The sequence below is a fragment of the Notamacropus eugenii genome, chromosome X (genome assembly GCF_028372415.1).
Source record: "Notamacropus eugenii isolate mMacEug1 chromosome X, mMacEug1.pri_v2, whole genome shotgun sequence".
Lineage (NCBI taxonomy): Eukaryota > Metazoa > Chordata > Mammalia > Diprotodontia > Macropodidae > Notamacropus > Notamacropus eugenii.
Genome location: NC_092879.1, coordinates 86,432,371 through 86,453,375, shown reverse-complemented (window position 1 = coordinate 86,453,375; position 21,005 = coordinate 86,432,371). Strand labels below are relative to the sequence as shown.

General features: G+C 37.5%; 1 protein-coding gene across 6 annotated transcripts in view; it reads right to left on the bottom strand.

Moving 5' to 3' along the window:
- LOC140516163 (protocadherin-11 X-linked-like) overlaps nucleotides 1-21,005 on the bottom strand; it is a 561,944-nt gene that overhangs the window by 95,647 nt on the left and 445,292 nt on the right. The gene's annotated exons all lie outside the window — the stretch shown is intronic.

Here is a 21,005-nt window from a genome sequence, read left to right as displayed (position 1 = left end):
ACAGGAAGGTATGAAAGAGGAGAGGGGAGAAGAGTGAGAGGCAAGAGGAAAAGATGCATTTCAAACCTCAGGGAAGAGGAGGACAGAGGTTCCATAAAAATCAATAGAAACATGACGGGGGCCTTCTACTGAATTGCTTTCCCCTCCCTACATCCTTTTCTCTCTCCAGTCTATTTTCTACACAACTCTAAATTGATATTCACTCATGAAGCACAGGCCTGGCCATGTCACCCTCCTATTTAAGAAGCTCTGGTGGCTCCTTACTGTCTCCAAGATAAAATGCAAACTCCTATCTTTGGCATTTAGAGGCCTTCCTGATCTGGCTCCATTCCATATCCCACAACCAGTCTGTATTCCAGCCAGAGGCATCTGCTTGTCGTTTTCTGCACAAGGACTGCTATCACCTGCTACTGCGCCTCTGCATGAGCTGATATCCATGACTGGAATGTGCTACCTTGAATGTCCCTCCTATAGAAGAAGCTTTCTGCAGGTCCCCAAATCGATACTGCCCTCTACCTACCATTGACATGTCTGACTAGTTTTGGATTGACTTTTTTGCTATGTTTGCATTGCTTCTTTCCAACAGGTCAGAAACAGTTTCAGGTTTGTGCTCAGCATGAAGTATATTGATGCTGGATAGATGGTTTTGTTAATCATTTGAAGAGAAATCATGATTGAAAACAAGGAATTTGATGAGATCATGAATGTAGCTTTAAAGGAAGAGGATGAAAAACATCCATAATTAGGGGTGGAATTGGACTAGATGATCCCAAAGGTCCCTCTTTGACTCTAACATTCTTTGTCTAATATACTATTGCACTAAAGCCACTTTCTAGCTTTAGATCTATGATCTTGTGTTCTATCATGTTTTAACACTGAACTTCTGAGGTCCCTTTTCAGCTGTAACATTTTATGTTTAACATTCTGTGTTTTAAGATGCCTTCCAGCTCTGACACTCTACAATTCTACAAACTTGCTTCCCAGTTTTGAAGATATGAATTTGTCTTTGTGCATTAGAGAGTACAAATGCTAACAAGATCCAAGTAAGGGTCACTGGTGCCGAGTTTTAAAACTCTTTTTAAAAAGAATTTGATAGAATGTTTGCACTAAAACAGAAGGGGTTGCGTTGTCTATAGTGGGTATGGTGCTACATTTGGACACAAGAAGACTTGAGTTTAAATCCTATCTGTGACATTTACCAGCGCAGTTACTCGGATCAAGTGACTTCACTTTTCTGAGCTTTGGACAACTCACTAAGAGTGATCTACAAAATTATCAAAGCATTGTGATGTGTAATGGTGGGAGAACTTCCCTTCATCACAAAATAAAACAAAGTTTGAAAAGGTGGACTTTGAAAAAACGTATCTACCTATTATTTCAATAGAAATGAAAATAGATGTTAATGTTAACTACTTCTGAAAAAGAGGCTTTGGCATTATTGGTTCAGCAAATCACCACCGTTCTATCTGTGCTCCTACCAGGAAGGAGCTAAATCACTCAACCTACATTATCCTCCATTTCTTAGATTTCACTACTACTTTTCCTATTTTTAAAATGGTCTTCTTATTTCTTGATATTACATGGCAGAGTATGAAGACTCTTTTCTTCCTGGCAGTAAACCTTAATCTCATCATCAAACAGGAGGGAAAGGCTTCTTACAGAATTGGCCAATGTAAAATGTGAGCCCATTGATCAATGCTCCCTTGCCAGAGGGTCAGCCAAGAGGATTTGGGTAACTTTATTAAAGCTGAATTCCACAAAAAGGCTTTATGCAGGCTTTAGACCATCTATACACATTAATTTAACTAGTTGTGCTCTAAATGAGAGATTTTGTCAGTGACACTGAAATGGATATTACTACAGGAGATTTTCCTTTGAGAGGCAAATCATATATTTAAAGGCAAAAAGAAATATCATTCATGGGATACTTGGTCATTTCTTACTGCAGTGTTCATAATAAGAACCTTCAAAAAAGGACCAACATAAAAATGACTTGTAGGCATGTGCCAAATCTCTTGCAGAAGATGAAAAGGTAGAGAAATTCTATGAAGAACTAAAAAAATACTTTCCATATTAAATCATCATATGCTTTAATACTTGGTGACTTTAATGCAAAAGTAAGCATAGAAAGGATGGTGAAAAATATATTGGAAAATGTGGCTCAGGCTAGTGCATCACAAGAGCTTGGGAGTTCTAAATTGTAGTGGGCTAAAATGATTGGGTGTCTACACTGTCTTGCACCAATACAGTAAACTCCGAGGAGTGAGAGGCCACCATGTAGCCCAAGGAGGGATAAAATGGCCCAGGTTGGAAACACTGCAGGTCAAAACTCCTGTGCTGATCACTACTGAGAATGGGCTCATGAGTGGCTGCTACATTTCCAACTGCTAAGATAAGGAAACCCAGTCTTTAAAAATAATCAAGTGAGACATCAAGCAGTAGATGCACGTTTGCCAAAGGTATTTTCCGTGGTCCTCGAGAATATACAGCCTAGAATCCAAAATGGAAGAGGAACTTTCTACAGAAGGTGAGGTCCTTTAGATAACCCTCTTTATGACTGTAAGTATTCTGATGCATAGGCTCCAGAATAAGGTAGTTCCTCTTAAATAAGACTCCTAATCATGAAAAATCATTCAGCAGGAAATGCCAAATAGATGAAGAATGTCTTATGTCTTGACTGTGAAGTATAATTGGGTGGATGATGACTCACAGAATAGGTCAATCAATACATAAATGTTAGGTAAACACCATAGATGCACCATGTACTGGACCAAGAATTAGGAAAGAAGAAGAGAGTGAGTTTTATTGCTTTTCCTGATTCCAAGCTTCTCCTTAAATTCAAGTGCCATTTTTTTAAGTCCTTATTTTTCTGGTGATGCTTCATGGCTGTAAGTCTTGGAATGTCATCATCTCTAACAAATTAATCCTCTCAGTCACCCAAAGTGGAATGGGGAAATGCTTGGTGAGCATAAGTATGCTGCAGTATGCTCTATTTGTAAAGAGGAATTAGAAAAGTGATAACAAAACATATTAATGAAATGTTTGATAAGAACAAAACTATGAGCCATTTATATCCTGAGAGTGAAGGATAACCAGTGGCCAGCCCATATATTCCAGTGGTACCCATACAACAACAAGAGATGTGAAGGAAGAGCCCTAGAATATTGGATGAACACTCTATGAGGGATTTGTGGAGGTACAGGCATAAGAGTAACCCAGGATAACAGAACATTGGACATGTTGATGCTATCCTGGTGGACTATATTATTGGTGGTATTTATAAGATGACAGATCATCAAGTACTGAGGGAGCATCTTTGGGGAAGATAACTGTAATTTGTCTTTAATTGCAAATTACCTGTAAATTTAGCTTGCCTTTTGCATATCAAGAATACATCAATAAAAATAGCAATGCAGTCCCTCAAAATGGATCCTACTAATGTCAGAGATTTTGAATTAGAAGGGACCTAAGAGCTCGTCTAGCCCAACTCCTTCATTTTCCAGATTGGGACACTGAGGCCCAGAGAAGTGAAGTGCCTTGCTCTAGGTCACCCAGGTAATAAATAACAGAGACCAACTTTAAACCAGCCACTGGGCCTTGAGATTCAGCAAGATTCTTATGTAGGAATTTTCAAAATGGGTTCATATATTTAATATATTTTAATAGAGGATTTAAATTCAAACACTTGATTTACACTTTGCAGTACAATTAACCCCTTAATTGTGATAAATAATGAAACATAACTAAGAATTTTTGTTTATATTTGCTTACCATATTCTCTAAAGCATTCCTGGGCCCTCCCTAGGTCATTCTAGCTAGTTTCTAATGGCACCAAATTCTATTCATTATTATTTATGTATATTGCTTACTATTTTATATATTCTGAATAATTTTAGGCACACTGCTATAGGCAATAGCCTGACAAGTGTTACTGCTCATAATATTTATAAAAGCTACTAGTATAATGAATGCAGTACAATTAGGAAGCCTTGAATTCTTGAGTCATTGCAACATGGTTTGTTTTAGCCCCCAATGTATGAAAGAATGGAAGGAAGCAAAAGAAAAAAGGAAAGGAAAGGAAAGGAAAAGAAAAAATAGAAAACCAAACTTCAATGAAAATCAGAATATTAGCACATAGTTTGATGAAGACTATTAAATATATTAGAATTTATTCACTTAGAATGTATTCAGAGTATTTAATATGCACGTATAAATAGATGAGTTTCAAATATGAATTCATGACACTCAGTTTTGCACTGTTATCACGGTGGTTATCAGGACCTGCATCTGACCATTGTATCATTATGTGTTGTATGGAGAAGTGACACCATGTTAAGACAATTTGACAATTAAAAACAAACATACAAACAAGAAACATATCCCCACATCAAGCTCAAAAGGTGGAATCACATCCACAGTCATGCAATTTTAATTGCATGACCAAAATAACAAAAAAGGAAAACAACTTTGAAAGACTTTAGAATGCTGACCAAAGCGCTGATTAATAATAATTTCAGTACACAGATGAATGATATAAAGAATTTCAAGAAGAAGCTAAACAGTTTGCAAAAAGACCTAAGTAAGAAAACATTAATTATAAGTGACTTCAAAATGCCTCTTTTAAACTTAGAAAAGAAAAATAGACAAGAGGATTATGGATTTTAATATAAATGCTGTAAAAACTAGATATGATAGGTCTTTAGTGATTACTGAATGCTAATCTTAAAAGAATAGTTAGTTTTTAAAAATCACATGATATTTTACAAAAATGGATCATGTCTTGGAGTAAAAAGGAACGCATAAGCATGTGCATAAAAGTAGAAATATTAACCACCTCTTTTACATAACCAATATATAATAAAAATGGCAGTCTTCAAGGGAAGTATGGAAAAGAAATAAAATCAAATGGATATTAAATGATCTTGCCTTAAATAATTAGTGAGTCAATAAAATAATAGAAACAATAATTTTATTAAGGAGTATGACAACGAGGCCACATGTCAAAACTTGTGAGGTGCAGATATGGTCCTTGTGGGAAATACATATTTCTAAATGCTTATATTAACAAAAGAGAAAAACAGAATAGTAATGAATTAAGCATAAAATGAAAACAGAAATTTTGAAAATCAATTATTGCAAAACAAGCATGTTAGAAATTTTGAAAATCATTTGAAAGATAAAACAAATGAAATAGAACATGCCTATAAATTACAACTAAGATATAAAACAAGGATCTGATTTTTTTTGTAAAAGACCAAGAAAAGTTGTAAATCATTAGTTATTTTGACCAAGATAAGACAGACTAAAACAAAATTACTAAGCTCAAAATGAGAAAGAATAATTTGCAACAAAGGAAACATTAATTAAGGAAACCATTAAAAACTACTACAATCAAATATATTCTAACAAAATTAAACACAAATGAAATGAATGAATATTTACAAAGTATAAGATGCAAAGAACATTAAAATAGGATACAGACAAACAAATCCCAGAAAGAGGAACTGAACAAGTTACAAATGAACTGCTTTTCTCTTTCTTTCCCTTAAAATATTCCTGCTCCAGATATCAGTTTCCTCACCTGTAAAATGGGGATAATAATAGCACCTAACTCCCAGAGTTGTTGTGAAGCTCAAATGAGAGAATATGTGTAAGGCTCCTTGCACGGTGCCTGGCTCATAATAGGCACTATGTAAATATCAGCTTAAAAACATATTCTACCACACATTTAAAGAACAAATAATCTTCAGGATATATATAAGGTGTTCACAAAAAATAAAGAAGGTACCTTACCACACTCCTTCTATATAACCCAGATACATACTCAAATGAGGAAGATAGAACGTAGAGAAAAAAACTCAACAACCATCACTAAAAACGATTAAAGAAATAATATTACCAAAATTATTAACTGTGCCTAGGCTAACTGTATACAAATAATACAAGGATACTTCAACATTAGGAAAACTAGTAACATGATTAATGATATTAACCACAAAATAACTTAAAATTACTATCAATAACATTCTGAAAAGTGTTCAAAATTACAAACCAGAGAAATACAAATGAAAAATAACTCTATGGTATGAATTTATACACATAACATTTGAAAATACTATAAAAGATGTGAAAACTTTTTATTTGTACTAAAAGATCACAGACATGACAATTTGATGCTGGTGAAGTTGTGAATTGATTCAACCATTCTGTAAAACAATTTTGAATCATGTAAGAAAAGTTATTAAATTATTCATATCCTTTAACTCAGACTTGAGATTCTACTCCGAAGAGGTTCTTGATAACAAGAAAAGCCTCATATGTACAAAAGTATTCAGAGCAATATATGAAAACAAAAAACTGAAAATAAAATATATGTCCAATGATAGAAAGACAGCTGAACAAACTATGCTGTATGAATATCATAGAATATCATATACTTGCAGACCCAGTATATGAGGAGATGTGCATGAAGGGATGGAACACAAAGAAATCAAAACAAATATAATTGAACATAGCACAAATATGTATGACTACCAATATTTAAGCCAAATACAATGAAAATGCAAACATAGAGCAAACATCCTTCCTTTCTGTTAACAATTTATAAATTATAAAAGTAATCATGTAACTATATGGGGGGATGCACTTTGTAGGAAGCTTGTTGAGAAATGTCTGTGGTTACAAAATAAAATGTAGTGGTAAACAAGGATAAGTGACATGTATATAGAAAGGAAGAGGAGGAAGAGGAAGAAACGAAGGAGAAAAAGAACTGTCATTTTTATAGCACTCCAGGGTTTGTAAAGTGCTTGACATACATAATTTCTTTTGAGCTTCACAATGACCCTATGAGGTAGATACTACAATTATCCCCATTTTAAAAGAAAATGAGATTCTACCAGTTTAAGTGACTTATTCAGAGTCATACACATAGTAAGTGTCCGACGTGAGATACGATCTCAATCTTTCTGACTCTTAATTTCCCTGCTCTAGCAGCTGCACCAAGTATATTACTTCGTTTGAGTCTAACAACTCTTTGAGGTAGGTAACACAGGCATTATTATCCCCATTGATCAGATGATGACAGCTGAGGGATAAGAAGGTTAATTGATTTTCTCAAAGTTATAGATAGTAAGTGATTATATATTTAATCTAAAATATTATATAGAATAATATATACCATATATATAATCTATATAACAGCAAGACTGATTTAAAGTCAAACTACTACTTCTATGCCAATCAATGAGAGGCAATTCATTTTGAACTAGCAAGCAGCAGTGGCAACACTACTGTTGAATTTTTTAACCTGTCTTCCTAGAACAGAGAGTCCTTTGGCTGCAGGGCTGCAAGGTATACATCTTACCTGCTGTAACTGACACAGCTCAAAACCAAAAATAAACTTTGGGCCAGAGCAGGTCCACTGGCTTCTTTCAATGTATGTAGTGGAAAGCAATGACAATATTTTTAACCTTGCTCATTATCTGGAAGCAGGTCCTTTATGGAGGGGGACATGAAAGATGAGAAATAGAGGAGCTGCTCTTTTTCCAATGTTAAGGAGTTAAAGTCACCCATAAAGACTGAGGCTTAGATTTTAACTTCAGGAGATCGACGCTGATAGACTATGGGCAGGCACCGGAACTAGTAAATGATGCCTGGTCTGCCAGCCTTGGTCTATTGTTTTTGGTGTAGTTGGAGCTTTTCCCCTTCATAGCCACACTGAAAAGAGGGGTATGTAAATGGAGCCACAGTAAACTAGAGATTCTCTTCTACATCAGTCTTTGACTAAAAATAATGAAGTCCGTGGGATGGTGACAATTGGCAGGCACATCCAGAATCAGCCAGCTTTTAACAAGAGGTAGAACTCTCCTCACTAAGCAAGGCACTGATGCTTCTTTGAATTTTTAAGGACTTTCAGGAAGCTCTGGCACTAGACAAAGACTGTACACCAATCCAAAGCACTATCAATCATGTAACCATGAGGTTCACGCCTCCTTATCTCAAATACATGCTTAATTTGAAATGAAATGACCCTATAAGGGTCATATAAGGCCTTATAAGGTCTGCACTTAGCTGAAAAGCTGCACATCCTCAATCTCAATCATATCTCAAAATCAAATGATAAGGAGCCTTGCACAGGTATTCTTTTTAGGTAATACTGTTGAAATGCCAGAGAACCCATCTATACATAAAAGTATGACATCAAAAACCTTTAGAGAAAGGTGTCTCAGCAACTAGTGATAAACAGTATTTTTGAAGACTAGAGACAGACAGCAGACATATGAAAAATGTATTTAGAACAGCCATTGGCTATTGGCACTTTGGCCTCTCAGTGCCTTAAATAGTTACCTTCTTCATTTGCATATATTATGTTTCCATTTATTTACTATTCTATTCATTCTTATAATTCCTAAGTATACAGTTGCACAGTTAAAGGAACCTTTTAAAATAAAAAAGACAAGTTTTATGTCTTGTGATGCACGCTGGTTTCCGTGACACATATCCTCCTATCTTCCCTGGCCATACCTTTCTATGGGGTCCCTGAAGCACTTTGTTTTTGCTTTGCATGTGGGACCTCATGGTGTCCCCTGATGCTCAGACTCTACACATTCCATATTGTCACTCATTTCTGACTTTGCAAGAAGAGTTGCTTCTCTTGAAAAGTGACCTCTAAAGTCTCTTCCAACCCTCAGATTCTGTGACATATCCCAGAATCACAGAATCTCAGAGTTGGACGGGATCTCAGAGCTCATCTCATCCCACCAGGGTGAAAACAGGAATCCATTGTATAACATACAATGTACACATTGTATAACATACAATCCAAAGAAGTTTGGATGCCCGACTTCTACTTGAAGACCTCCAGAGAGGAACCCAACACTTCCCAAGGCAGTCCATGCCACACTGGGACACCCTTGATTGTTAGAAGGTCTTTCCTTACATTAGGCCTCAATTTACCCCTTCATAACTTCCATTTATGACATTTCTATAGCACTCTAAGGCTAGCAAAGCCCTTACCATACATCTCCTCATTTAAGCCCCCACCAATCCTATGAGACAGGTATTGCTTTTATTCGTATTTTGCAGAAGAAGAAATTGGGGTTCAGACAGGGAAGTAACACAGCAACTATCTGAGGCAGGATCTGAGCCCAGACCCAACAATCTATTCACCATGCATGTTGCCTCTCCCTTTGGGGCTAAACAGAATATATCTTTCATAATTATGGCCCTTCAAAGATCTGAAGTTCACAATCATGTTACACTCTGCCCAAATTCCCACCCCATTCCCATCCAACCCAAATCTTCTGTTCTTCAAGTTTCTTTAAAATGTTATTTGTACACTATGGTTCTTGGTCACCTCTTCTTCCTAACTGCCATCTTCTGAGGCACTTTCCAGCTTAATAGCACAGCTAGATGAAATTCTCTCTGGTCTCACCAAGAAAGAGTACGATGGACTATTCTCCACCCCATTCCCATAGTCCTGGATACCAGGCTACTCATAACACAGCCTAAAATGGCATAAATAAATGATAGGTCATATCATAATCCTGATTATTCTTCCCATGACATTCTATCGCTTCACCTATGTACTTTCTGTTCCCATGTCTAGAATGTCAACCCTCCTCATCTCTACCTCTTAGAATACCTAGTTTTCTTCAAAACTCAGGATATGCACCATTTTTTACCTGAGGCCTTTCCCGATCCCCTTTCCAACTTCCACCAACCTCATCCCCAGCTGCTAGTGCCTTGTCCCAATACCCTGTGTATATTTTGTATAGACATAGACATATGCATGTTATTTTCCATAATGGAATGTAAGTTCCTTGAGGGCAGGAGTGATTTATTTTCTTGCATTTGTACCCTTGGTGCCTAGCCCAGAGCCTGGTAGCTTTTTTATTCAGTCAAATTGAGCTTTCATCAAGAAAATTTCACTATAGACTCCGCTTGTCCTCTATTTCTAACTCTGCCATAACAAGTCAGGCAGAAACTTGGCATACAATCAGGGGAGAACCATATTTTAGAAACATTAAAAATAACTCAGTGTGGAGTTTTTCAAAGTACAGGCTATGACAAATGCCAGTATGTGATGCATTTGTAACGTGCATAGATGAGTCTGCTTATTCAGACAGATCTTTCCCTCTCTACAGGAAAATAACATTTAATTCAGAAATTCCTTCTTCTAAAATCATGAAAGTTATATGAAATCTTTTAAAATACCTCAGTAACCTTTTGCAAAAAAATTACATAACAAAACTGTCATGCATTATATCTAATAAGATCACAAATGTCCACTCACAGGAGAGTACTTTACAAAGTGTTCTCTATAGGAAGCAAAAGAAGACAGAATCAAGCACTTACCAACTCTGAAGTTGACTGGGCCATTGGAGACTTTTCTCTCCTGCAAGATGTTACTATATACTAAGGACATGTCAAGATACCATGTGACTAGCTTACTTCCAATATAGGAGAATGTTTCAAAACCAGGCAGGGAAGGTGGTTCATTCTGATAATGCAAGATCCTTTACTGACTACCACGTTCAACATCAGATCCATTATTTCTTTTTTTAAATATATAATTTATTTATTTTTCAGGTCTAAACATCCATAAACTTGAGCTGACAGGTCAGTTGGTTTAGTTTATAGAGAAATACCACATATGCTTTTCACACAATCACAGTATACAAGTTCCCTAAAAATGGTCCAGTATATATGCCCAAAGGGCTATAAAACTGTGCATACCCTTTGATCCAGCAATACTACTTCTAGGTCTACATTCCAAAGAGATTATAAGAAAGGGGAAAGGACCCACATTACAAAAATATTTATAGTAGCTCTTTTTGTGGTGGCAAACAATTGGAAATGGAGGGGATACCCATCAATTGGGGAATGGCTGAACAAGTTGTGTTATATGAATGTAATGGAATACTGTTGTGGTATAAGAAATGATGAACAGGTAGATTTCAGAAAAACCTGGAAGGACTTACATGAACTGATGCTGAGGGAAGTCAGCAGAACCAGGAGAACATTGTACACAGTAACAGCCACAGTGTGCAATGATCAATCAAGACAATGATCCAAGACAATTCCAAAAGACTCATGATGGAAAATGTCATCCACATGCAGAGAAAGAACTATGGGGTGTGAATGCAAATGAAGCACACTATTTTCACTTTTTTTTGTTTTGACAGAGGGAGGGAGAAAAATTTAAACTCAAAATTTTATAAAAGTGACTGTTGAAAACTAAAAAAAAATCCATTATAATCCATAATTATAAAAAATAATTGAGCCAGTATAGCTAAATCTGGGGACAGCTGAGTCATTCCTTAGAATGCAATCATTTTAATGCCAATAACAGCCTCTGAGTTCAGGCTGCTAAAGTTTTAACTTTGAGACAATACTTTATGCATATTATTTAATATCAAAATATTCTGGAATTAATTTGTAGTCACTGAGGCAGAACAGCAGAAATGTTGCTAGCAGCCTAATATAATTTTCTACCTGGCTAGCATGTTAGAGCCAACTCATGTACATCTGACATGCTCTTTCTTCCAGTCAGCTGAAGGGGCACTTACTTGGCTTGGCTCACCTGAATTATTCATGTGACAACCCTGCACTTTAATGATACTGATTAAAAACCCTTTAAATTGTTATTTTTTTGCCATATTTTCTGCTTCCCTTATTTTCAACGCTTTAGAAACTCCTGAAAAAGAAAAGAAATGGAGGGAAAGACAACACAGACTCTTGCTCCAGCAGAGTCATTACCAGTCATGGGGATTTTCTTCCTATGAACTCTGTCTCATGAGCATTGGAGATGTTGGAAATAGAGCAAATTGCCACACTGACTCCTCTTTTTGTATACTTGAAATATCTTATCATGCTTTTTTAAAAAATCAAAACACTACTTTTCCACAGTTTTCTCAACAGTAACTATAATTACAGTGAGGCTAGTGCAATAGTTTATACAGATGTTTAAAAAGAAACTAAAAAAATACCAAAAAAAGGGAGTGGCTTTCTTTAAGAACCAGAGCACGAATTATCCCTAATAGAAAAAGGCTCTGTTTAATCATCAATAATGGCAGCATTCTTGTTCGGTTGTTTTATGTCATATCTGACCCTCTATGATCCCATTTGAGGTTTTCTTGGCAAAAATACTGAAGGTTTGCCATTTTCTTTTCCAGCTCATTTTACAAAGGAGGAAACTGAGGCCAAAAGGGTGAAATGACTTGCCCAGGTCATACAGCTTGGAAGGGTTTGAGACCAGATTTGAACTCATGAAGATGAGTCTTCCTGGCTCCACACTCTAACCTCTATGGTGCCACCTTGCTGCCCCAATAATAGGTACAGCTAGAATTTAGGCAGTGCTTCAGGGTTTACAATTATTATCTCATTTGATTGCCACAACAACCATTGGAGGTAGGTGTTATTATGATCTCCATTTTACAGATGAGGAAACTGAGGTTGAAGGAGGTAAAACACCTTGCCTCGGGTCACCAAGTTAGTAAATGTCCCATTTGATTTCAAAAAACTTCCCTTCATGGTAGACCTTGTGTTCATCCCATTTTGTGCCACTGCAGAAGACAGCTCTCTTCCGGAGATAATGTCACTGAGGAGTCTCTCCTTTGAGGTTCCCCTATCCAATTATAACACCAAGTCCTCCTTACCAAGGTCAACCTCTCCACTTGTACCTTTGATCTCATCCTCTTCTGTCTATTCCAGCAAGATTCTTCTCACAATCACCTCTTTCTTTAATCTTCATTCCCTCCCTATCTATTAGTACATTTTCTGCTGCTCACAGATACACCTAGGTTTCCCCTATCCTAAGAAACCAACCAACTGAAAAAATTCCCCTCACTTGACCCCGCCATCCTCTTATACTTCCACTTTTTCTCTTTCCTCCTTTTCATAGCTAAAGACCTAGAAGAAGCTGGGTTGCTTCTGCTTGCTTCACTCACTTTGAAATCTGCCTTCTGATCTCATCTCTCTATACCAACTAGTGATTAAAGTTCCTAATGATCTCATTGTCACATCTAATGGCTTCTCCTCTGTACTCAGCTTTAATGACCTCTCTGAAGCAGTTAACACTGTTTCTCACCCTTTCTTTCTGGACATTCTCTCATCTCTAGGCTTTTAAGACATTACTTGACATCAACTTTCCATATTTCAACAATTTGCTATGAGGAGAAAAACTAACAGTAGTACTTTAAAGTTTTCAGGGCAATTTACATGATCTCATCTGAGCACAGCAGCAAGCCTCTGAGTTTATGGTACCATAGTTATTATTATCCCTATTTTATAGATGAGAAAACTAAGGTTTACAAGGTTCATGAACCCTAGACCCAATCTGGTTATGTGAAATGCCAGGACTTGAATAAAGGTCTTTTTGACTCTAAAGGCAAAAGTCTATGGAAGACACCATGATTCCTCACACCGCCTCCCAGTGGCCATCACAAGCTTCACTCTATCTTTTGGGTCAGTAGGAACATTGTGGTCCCCCAAGAATTAAGCCTTACTTATTTCTAAGACTCTTGTTGCCATACTAGGGCATTCTGGTTCAGTATCGATAACCAGACTGGTTTCCATGTAACCATATGAAGCAAACCCAGTAAGCACAAGTAAAGCCAGGAAACAAATGGAAAGGAAACTATGGAAAGGCACCATTTCTATGTAAAGAGTTACTGAGAAATGAAATGGAGAAAGCAATATTCAATCAATAATAGTGGAAAGGTGAAGAAATATTAAAGTATACTGTCATGAAATCCCAAAAGCATGTGGAAGGAATGAGGTGTTTTTTTAAAATTAATTAGTAGAAAAGGCTTTACCATTTCCAGTAGGGAATCTTCCTCATGAAAGTATTATTTAACTTCATCAATGGGATGGTATTTGTGGTTAAATCTCAAAAGCAAGCAAGTGGTACATATTGCAATATTGATATCGAGTCATTGTTTGACTGTTAATGTGAATTTTAGTTATAAACTGATAAGAAGTAAAATGGAGCCTCAAAGCGTGGAGGTGGCGACCTTAAGAGAAAATACTAAATGCAATTTAGGCATGATTTTGGTTTGCTAGAGGTGGCTATATTCTTTCTGCCTCTCAAAGTCTGTGTCTTCTTCTCGGACAGAGAGGTCAGATCTCAACTCTCCCCTGAAGGTCCTCTAGCTTCCCACCTCCTTGACAAAGTGTTAAAACACTCTCTCTCCCCAGGTTTCTTTGTGTATGTTGTCTTTTCCTAGGAGAATGTAAGCTCTTAATTGATGTTTAGTGAATTGGATAGAAGCCATCCCACACATCAAGGAAGACATGAAGAGGCATGGTAATGGTGCGGTTTCTCTTTTAAAAAGTAAAAAAAAGGCTGGTGTGTGTGTGTGTGTGTGTGTGTGTGTGTGTGTGTGTGTGTGTGTGTGCTGTAATAGAAGATCAGGGAGGTCAGTGATATTCAAAGTCATGGAACGCATATATTATTAAAGGAGAATATACTCTGGATCACAGAGTAACCTGATGTGTTAAGGTTTGGAAACGTGGAATATTGTGCTTCAGTAAGATAACTATCTTGAGAACGCAAATATTTTAAGTTTATAAGAAAATTTCATGGCTGTTATTATTATATGTGAAGGAACTAGTAAGTTTTAAAAATGCCTCGGATTAAAACATCCCTGTGACATGGATATAAAATCAGATTTCAGAAGGAACCTGGCAGGAATATTAGTCCCACTGCTATCTTCCTCAATGTCTGATGAAATGTTCAGGAGGGCATCCTAGTTTTTCTTTAGTCATATCAACCTCAGTTGTATTTTAAGTTGAGGTCGAGTCTTCATGCAAACATTACAAAATATTATTAAGATATCATTTCTTAGCAATGGCCTTGGAGATTGTATTTGTACCTACTCTTCCTTGATAAAGATGGAGTGGTGTCATACTGTTCTTGATCTTCTCCCCACGCTTTCTTCCCCTCCAAAGGAAAAAAAGAAAGGGGGCAGAGGCAGGAGAGGGAGGAAACGAGAAGACAGAGATCTAAAAACATAATGCTGCACAGAAAAACCTAAAGGCAGGATTTACATATACACCATTTTTAAAAAGCTAAATTCAATCAAGCAACGAATCTTTTTTTTAGTCAATTGTTTGCCTGGATTTAGCAGACTTTTCTTAAGTGACTTTAATTGTATAAACAGCCTATAGCCCTACTAATTGTGGATGTGACAGTAAAATGCAAAACAAAGAAAATTCCATTGCAGCTAACCATGGAGAGGAGAGGGAGGGTTGCTCTTCTTAGATTTAGAGAATGTTGGGGCTAGAATGAATTTTTAAAATCACCTAAGTTGTTATTCCACTCTAGACAGTTTAAAAATACTTCAACTTTCTGGCTCCTTTATCAAGATTAGCAAGGACTGTTGATAGGTCCCTAGCAGAAGAAATTAAAGCAGATTCTTTTTGCTTCTCTGTATCCTGAAGGAAGAAGCCCTACTCTCAGAGACGTTCTCAGTGTGATGTGTACTTGACTGAAGATTCCCTGGACAATGTCCCTGAAGCCCGATCTCCAGCGTTCCTTTCATTTTTTTCTCAGGTTGGGAAACCCACTACCTCCCAGACATCTCATTTCATTTCCTGAACTTCATGCCATTTCTTTCTGTTTCTTTGCAAACTTGTCCCCAAAATTGTTCTTGATTCTCCCCTGTGAAGTGCCAAGCAGAACACATGTGATCCCTCCTCCACACGGCAGCCCTTCAAATACTTCAAGATGGCTATCATCTTTCTCACCCCTGGTCCTCCATCTAATTCCTCTATTTCTCACTCTCTTTTTAAAAGGCATCTATCATATACTCAGCAACCCGTAAATTATTGTGGGGGATTTCTATTTTGGCATACATTAAGTGAATATCTCTATTTCTCTTGATGGCACCACTGTCTTCCTTTCCAGGCATCTGAACTCATAATCTCAGAATTATGTCGTACTCTTCCCCTGCCCTCACAGGCCTCCAGTCTAATCAGTTGTCAAATTCTTTGGATGCTGCTTTGGTGACACTCCTCACATCTGGCCCTCCTTCTTGTCCAGAAGCTCATTTTGTCTGTCCCATACTGCTATAATCTTCATGGAAACCACCACTAGACTGCTGTTTCTTCCTCCTGTAAATTCCCTCTCCAATCCATCTTTCATCCTACTGTCTTAGTCATCATCTTAGTGCCCTTTGCTAATCATGTTTCTCTGTTACTAGACACTTTCAGTGGTACCCATCTGTCTGTTGAATAAAGAACAAACTCCTAATCCTGGCATTCATGGCTCTCCACAATCTGGCTTCTGACTACATTTTCAGTTTTAAAACCTCACCTGCCTCCTGTACTTAATGATTTTAACCAAATTGCAAAACTTTCTACCCCCTCCCCCATACCACTCCCACTTCAATCTGCCCTTTGCTGTCTCCATGTTCTTTTCTAAACTATTAGGCTGTTACAGATTATGATGATAGATGTGATTTAAGTATGCACTTTCCCCAAAAGACTCATCTCATTCAGAGGCTGCTGAGAGCAATCATTGGCAAGTCAGGAGGATGGGTTCAAGTCCTTCCACTGTCACATAGCATCTGGGTAATCATGGCTAAGTAAGCCCCTCTTAACTGTCTAAGACTGAAGATTACACGAGTTGCCAAACTGCATTAATTGGGGAAAGTTTGCAAACCAGGAGTTTTCCATATAAAGAAAACCACAGTTCTAGACCTCCCTACCTTTCCATACATTCAGCCGCAATGGTACAATGGAAAGAGTGTTGGATTTGGAGTGAAAAACCCTGGGCTTGTATTCTGGCTTTTCTACTTACGACCTCGGTGACCTTGGGTAAGCCACTTTGCTTCTGTGAACCTGTTTCCTCATTTGTAAAATGAAAGGTTTGGACTACATAGCTTGGAAAGCCCTTTCTAGCTCTAAATCTATGATTTTCTAAAGAATAAATAAGAAAACAATATTGAGGAACTGGAAATGACATTTGTAGCTTTGATTTCATATTAACTATTTTAATATTATTGTTAAGCTATTTATGTATAGTTGAATAATCCTTATATTGCCAGTACAGGGTAACTATATAGAAACATGTTTATATTATCCCAAGAGGTTATACTATACAAGCTGAATGCAAAAAGGTCAATGAAGGGTTTCAATAAATTTATGGATGATATTCAATCCAATCCAAAAACATTTCATAAATACCTACTATATGCAAAGATAAAAATGACCCAGTCCCTGTCCTCAAGTAGCTTTCATTCTACCAGTGAGGTATCCTCCAATCAGCCACTAAAGTGATTTTCCTAAAGCACAAATCTGATTATGTGACCCTGCCTACTCAGTAAACTGTGGTTCTCTATTGCATCCAGGGACAAATACAAAAATTCTCTGCTTGGCATTCAAAGTCCTTCATAACCTAGCCCTCTCCTACCTTCCCAGTCTTCTTAAACCTTACTCCCTGACACCTTCTCTTTGATCCAGTGACGTTGGCCCCCTGGCTGTTCCTCGAAAAAGACCCTCCTGGCTGTCTCCCTTGCCTGGAATGTTATTCTTCTTCCAATCTGCCTACTGACCTCCTTAGCTTCCTTTAAGTCCCAACTAAAATCCTACCTCCTAATGGAAGCCTAACCTGACTTCTTATAATTCTAATGTCCTCTCTGTTAATTAATTCTTATTTATCCTGCATTACACTGTAAACTCCTTGAGGGTTTTTGTCTCTTTTTGTAGCCCCAGTACTTAGTGTGGCTCTTGACACACAGTAGGCACTCAATAAATAATTATTTATTAGTTGACTGATTGATACCCATACTCAGCTTAAGGGCCACTCTAGAGCCTTAAATGAACATAGTCCATTCATGATAATTCACTGGCAGAGACTCAGAAATCTCTATTGTTCTCATGAACCCACCTTGTTAAAAGAATTTTGGAGTGGTTTTGTCACTGCATGTGGAGACATGGCTTATGGTTTCAAACATTCTAATGTGCCTCCCCTAGATGGTTTGTGACATATGTAACTGAATAACTAAATGAGTTAGAATTTTTTTCCTGTTTCTACCCCTCCCCTCACATCCTCCTACCCCATCCTTAATTCCATCTGTATTTTAAAACAAATGTAAGTCATTCAGGTCATATAATCACTCTGTCTTCATGGAAATCTAGTTTGTAAAAAAAACCAAAAAGCAAAAAAAAAATAATAAAAAAAACCAAACCTAACCCTTTGAATTTGCATTTTTTCTAAAATTTTTAACTTTTAATTCCCCTCCATCATCTTTCTGTCTCTCCCCTTCCCTCCCTCTTTCTCTCTCTTCATCTCTCTCCCTCTCCCCTTTCTCTCCTCCCTCTCTCAATCATCATCTTTCTGAAAAGCAAATATAACTTGTAAATCTGATATAAATTCAGACAAACTGTGCAAAGCACCCAACAGCTGCTTTCTCCAAACGGCAAACTGTTGGAACATACTTACTAAATTTCACAGAGGTTTAGGATCATTTTTCCATCCTGCCTTCTACAATTCTACTAGTCAGGCACCCTTTAATTCCTTGGGTAGCTGTAGGTCATGCTGACAGTTCAGTCCCTCTGAGTGCTGAGTGGACGCTGCTGCATTCTTTCTCTGTTTCATCATTTCACATCTTCTCCCTGTCCTTCCGCCTAGTTTCACTGACTTTCAGGAAAATTCCTGGTGAGATTTTGGACCTCGTTCTCCATTAAATATCAGTTAGTAGGCAAAGACTAGGAAAGTTGAAGTGACGTTACCTGTGTCTTTCGATTGCCACATTTTAGAACTTCATATGTGAACTTTTAGCACCAACGTGGGTGACTCTTATCTAGATACTGCACATGAAATCAATACAGAAACAGGCTGTTATTCATTGCACTTCTCTGACATTCAGACATGCGCCTTAAATTCTTAGCATTCAAATTTAGGTATGAAAATTTCAATAATCTTTTAAAAACAGCACTTAGCACAGTGTCTGGCATACAGTAGGCACTTAATAAATGCTTATTGATTGAAGAATTAAAACATCAAACTGGGCATAACCAGACCAGTACAAATAATCCCCTGGCTTTGTTTTTGTAATGACATCTACCCCACATCTACCCCAACCACCTATGCCTCTTTAACTTCCCAAGTGACCCGGCTCCAATCAGCATTCCCTACTTGAAAACCATTCAGAAATTTCAGGAGAGCAAAATGAAGTCAATTTGGTTTTTAAGTGTCTCAAACCCAAACATAGCAAACTAAAGCTGTTATTGGTGGGGGTGAGGGTGGGGAGGATTGAAGGTGCTCACTAAGTCTCCCTTTCTCTCCACGATTGTCCAGGGCAGTAAGAAAGAGCTGAAACACTGCCCTCACCATTCTCAGGGGGAAATGTGTTCTCTGAGAAGTCAGGCATTATTCCTAAGGCTTCTGGGGCTGTGTGTGCTTTCCTTGCTTGATTTCAAGGCAAAATTCTAAGTCTGTTCCCTGGGGACAAAGACTGGAAAGAACTATCATGTTCCAGTGACTGCTCTAGCTATGGTCACTGAGGGGCTGAGGAATCAGGACTCCTCACTTCTGTTTTTGGATTGATGAATTGCTTAATGGGTAATGTTGAATGCTGAATCACTAGAACTAACCTGTCATAGGTCTGTTCTAGAGGAAGCCTATGGACATAAAGGCTCTGACAGCCAAGCCATTTGTAGCCTCAGATTTTGCATTGTGGTAGACCCTAGGCGAGAAGTTTATTACCTTCTGATGTACAATGACAAGGCATATGACATCCAAGAGAGTCACAAAGCAGCATATTGTTTCCAGACTTTCCCCAAAGTTAGACTTGCTGGTTTGTGCTGCAGTGGAAGGATCTGGGTTTCTGAACTGAGCTCTGTCAATGACTACCTGTGGAACTTCAGAGAAATCACCTCCCTTCTTTGGGCCTCAGTTTCCTTCACTATAAAGTAAAAGGGTTGAACTAGATGTCGTCTAAAATCCCTTTAAACCCTAAATGCATGACTTATAATTTATACCAGCTGAGTGCAACCACAGAGTAGGAGCCTACTGGAATAGGAGGATTAGGGTCAGATTAATGGGTAACTATCAATGAGAATATTTTCCACTAAAATAGAATTTTGGTTCATCTTAATAATCCACATCACCAGTTAGGTCAGATGTGAATGCATCAACTTATCTTTTAGGGCAGCTGAAAATAGGTCAGTCCTTAATGAAAAGATCTTTTATTTATTAATATGGATATATCCTAAAATCACTTATGATTATACCATATTTAAAACAAAAATCATGCCATTTCAAAGGCATAACTGAATATCATCCTGGGTTTGTGGTGGTGATAATAAAGATGGGGTGAGAACAGTCATCCCGGACACAGGGATATGCATTTCCCTCCCCTCACCCCTAAGCATCCCAGAGGATCATAGCATGGTAGAATGAGAAGGGACATGGAGCTCAGTCCCCTCATTTTACAGCAGATGGAACTGAGGCCCAGAGAGGGGTGTTGATTTGTCCAAGGGAACCTAGTAAGTTAATACTAGGATTTTCTCTTTTGACTCTCAGTTCTGTCTTTTTCCCCCTACTATGCCGCACCATAATAGGTTGATCCAAACAAAAGCTTTCTTATTTTGCTTATTTTTTCGTTTATTTTAGAGGTCCCATTTCTAAGATGAAGTTTTGTTCAAATTATCAGTAATGAAAGCAATTTAAAAGTATACTGCAGTTCTCAAGAATGAAATATGGCAAGTCTAAGGTTGATCAGTTACTGAAAAATGAAAATTAGGACTTTACTGGTAGGTTTATGTAAGAACAAAACTTGTCTAAGTGGTCTAAACAATGCCTATGACATATTGATTTCCAAAATGAGCAAAATATTAAGCCTCTGTTACACACACACACACACACACACACACACACACACACACACACACACACACGGCTCTATCAGGAAGTGCATGCTTATTAGCATCTTTTCATCAACGGATCACTTCTGAAGTATAACTCTCTGAGTACTCCCAATGAAATTAGACATTTT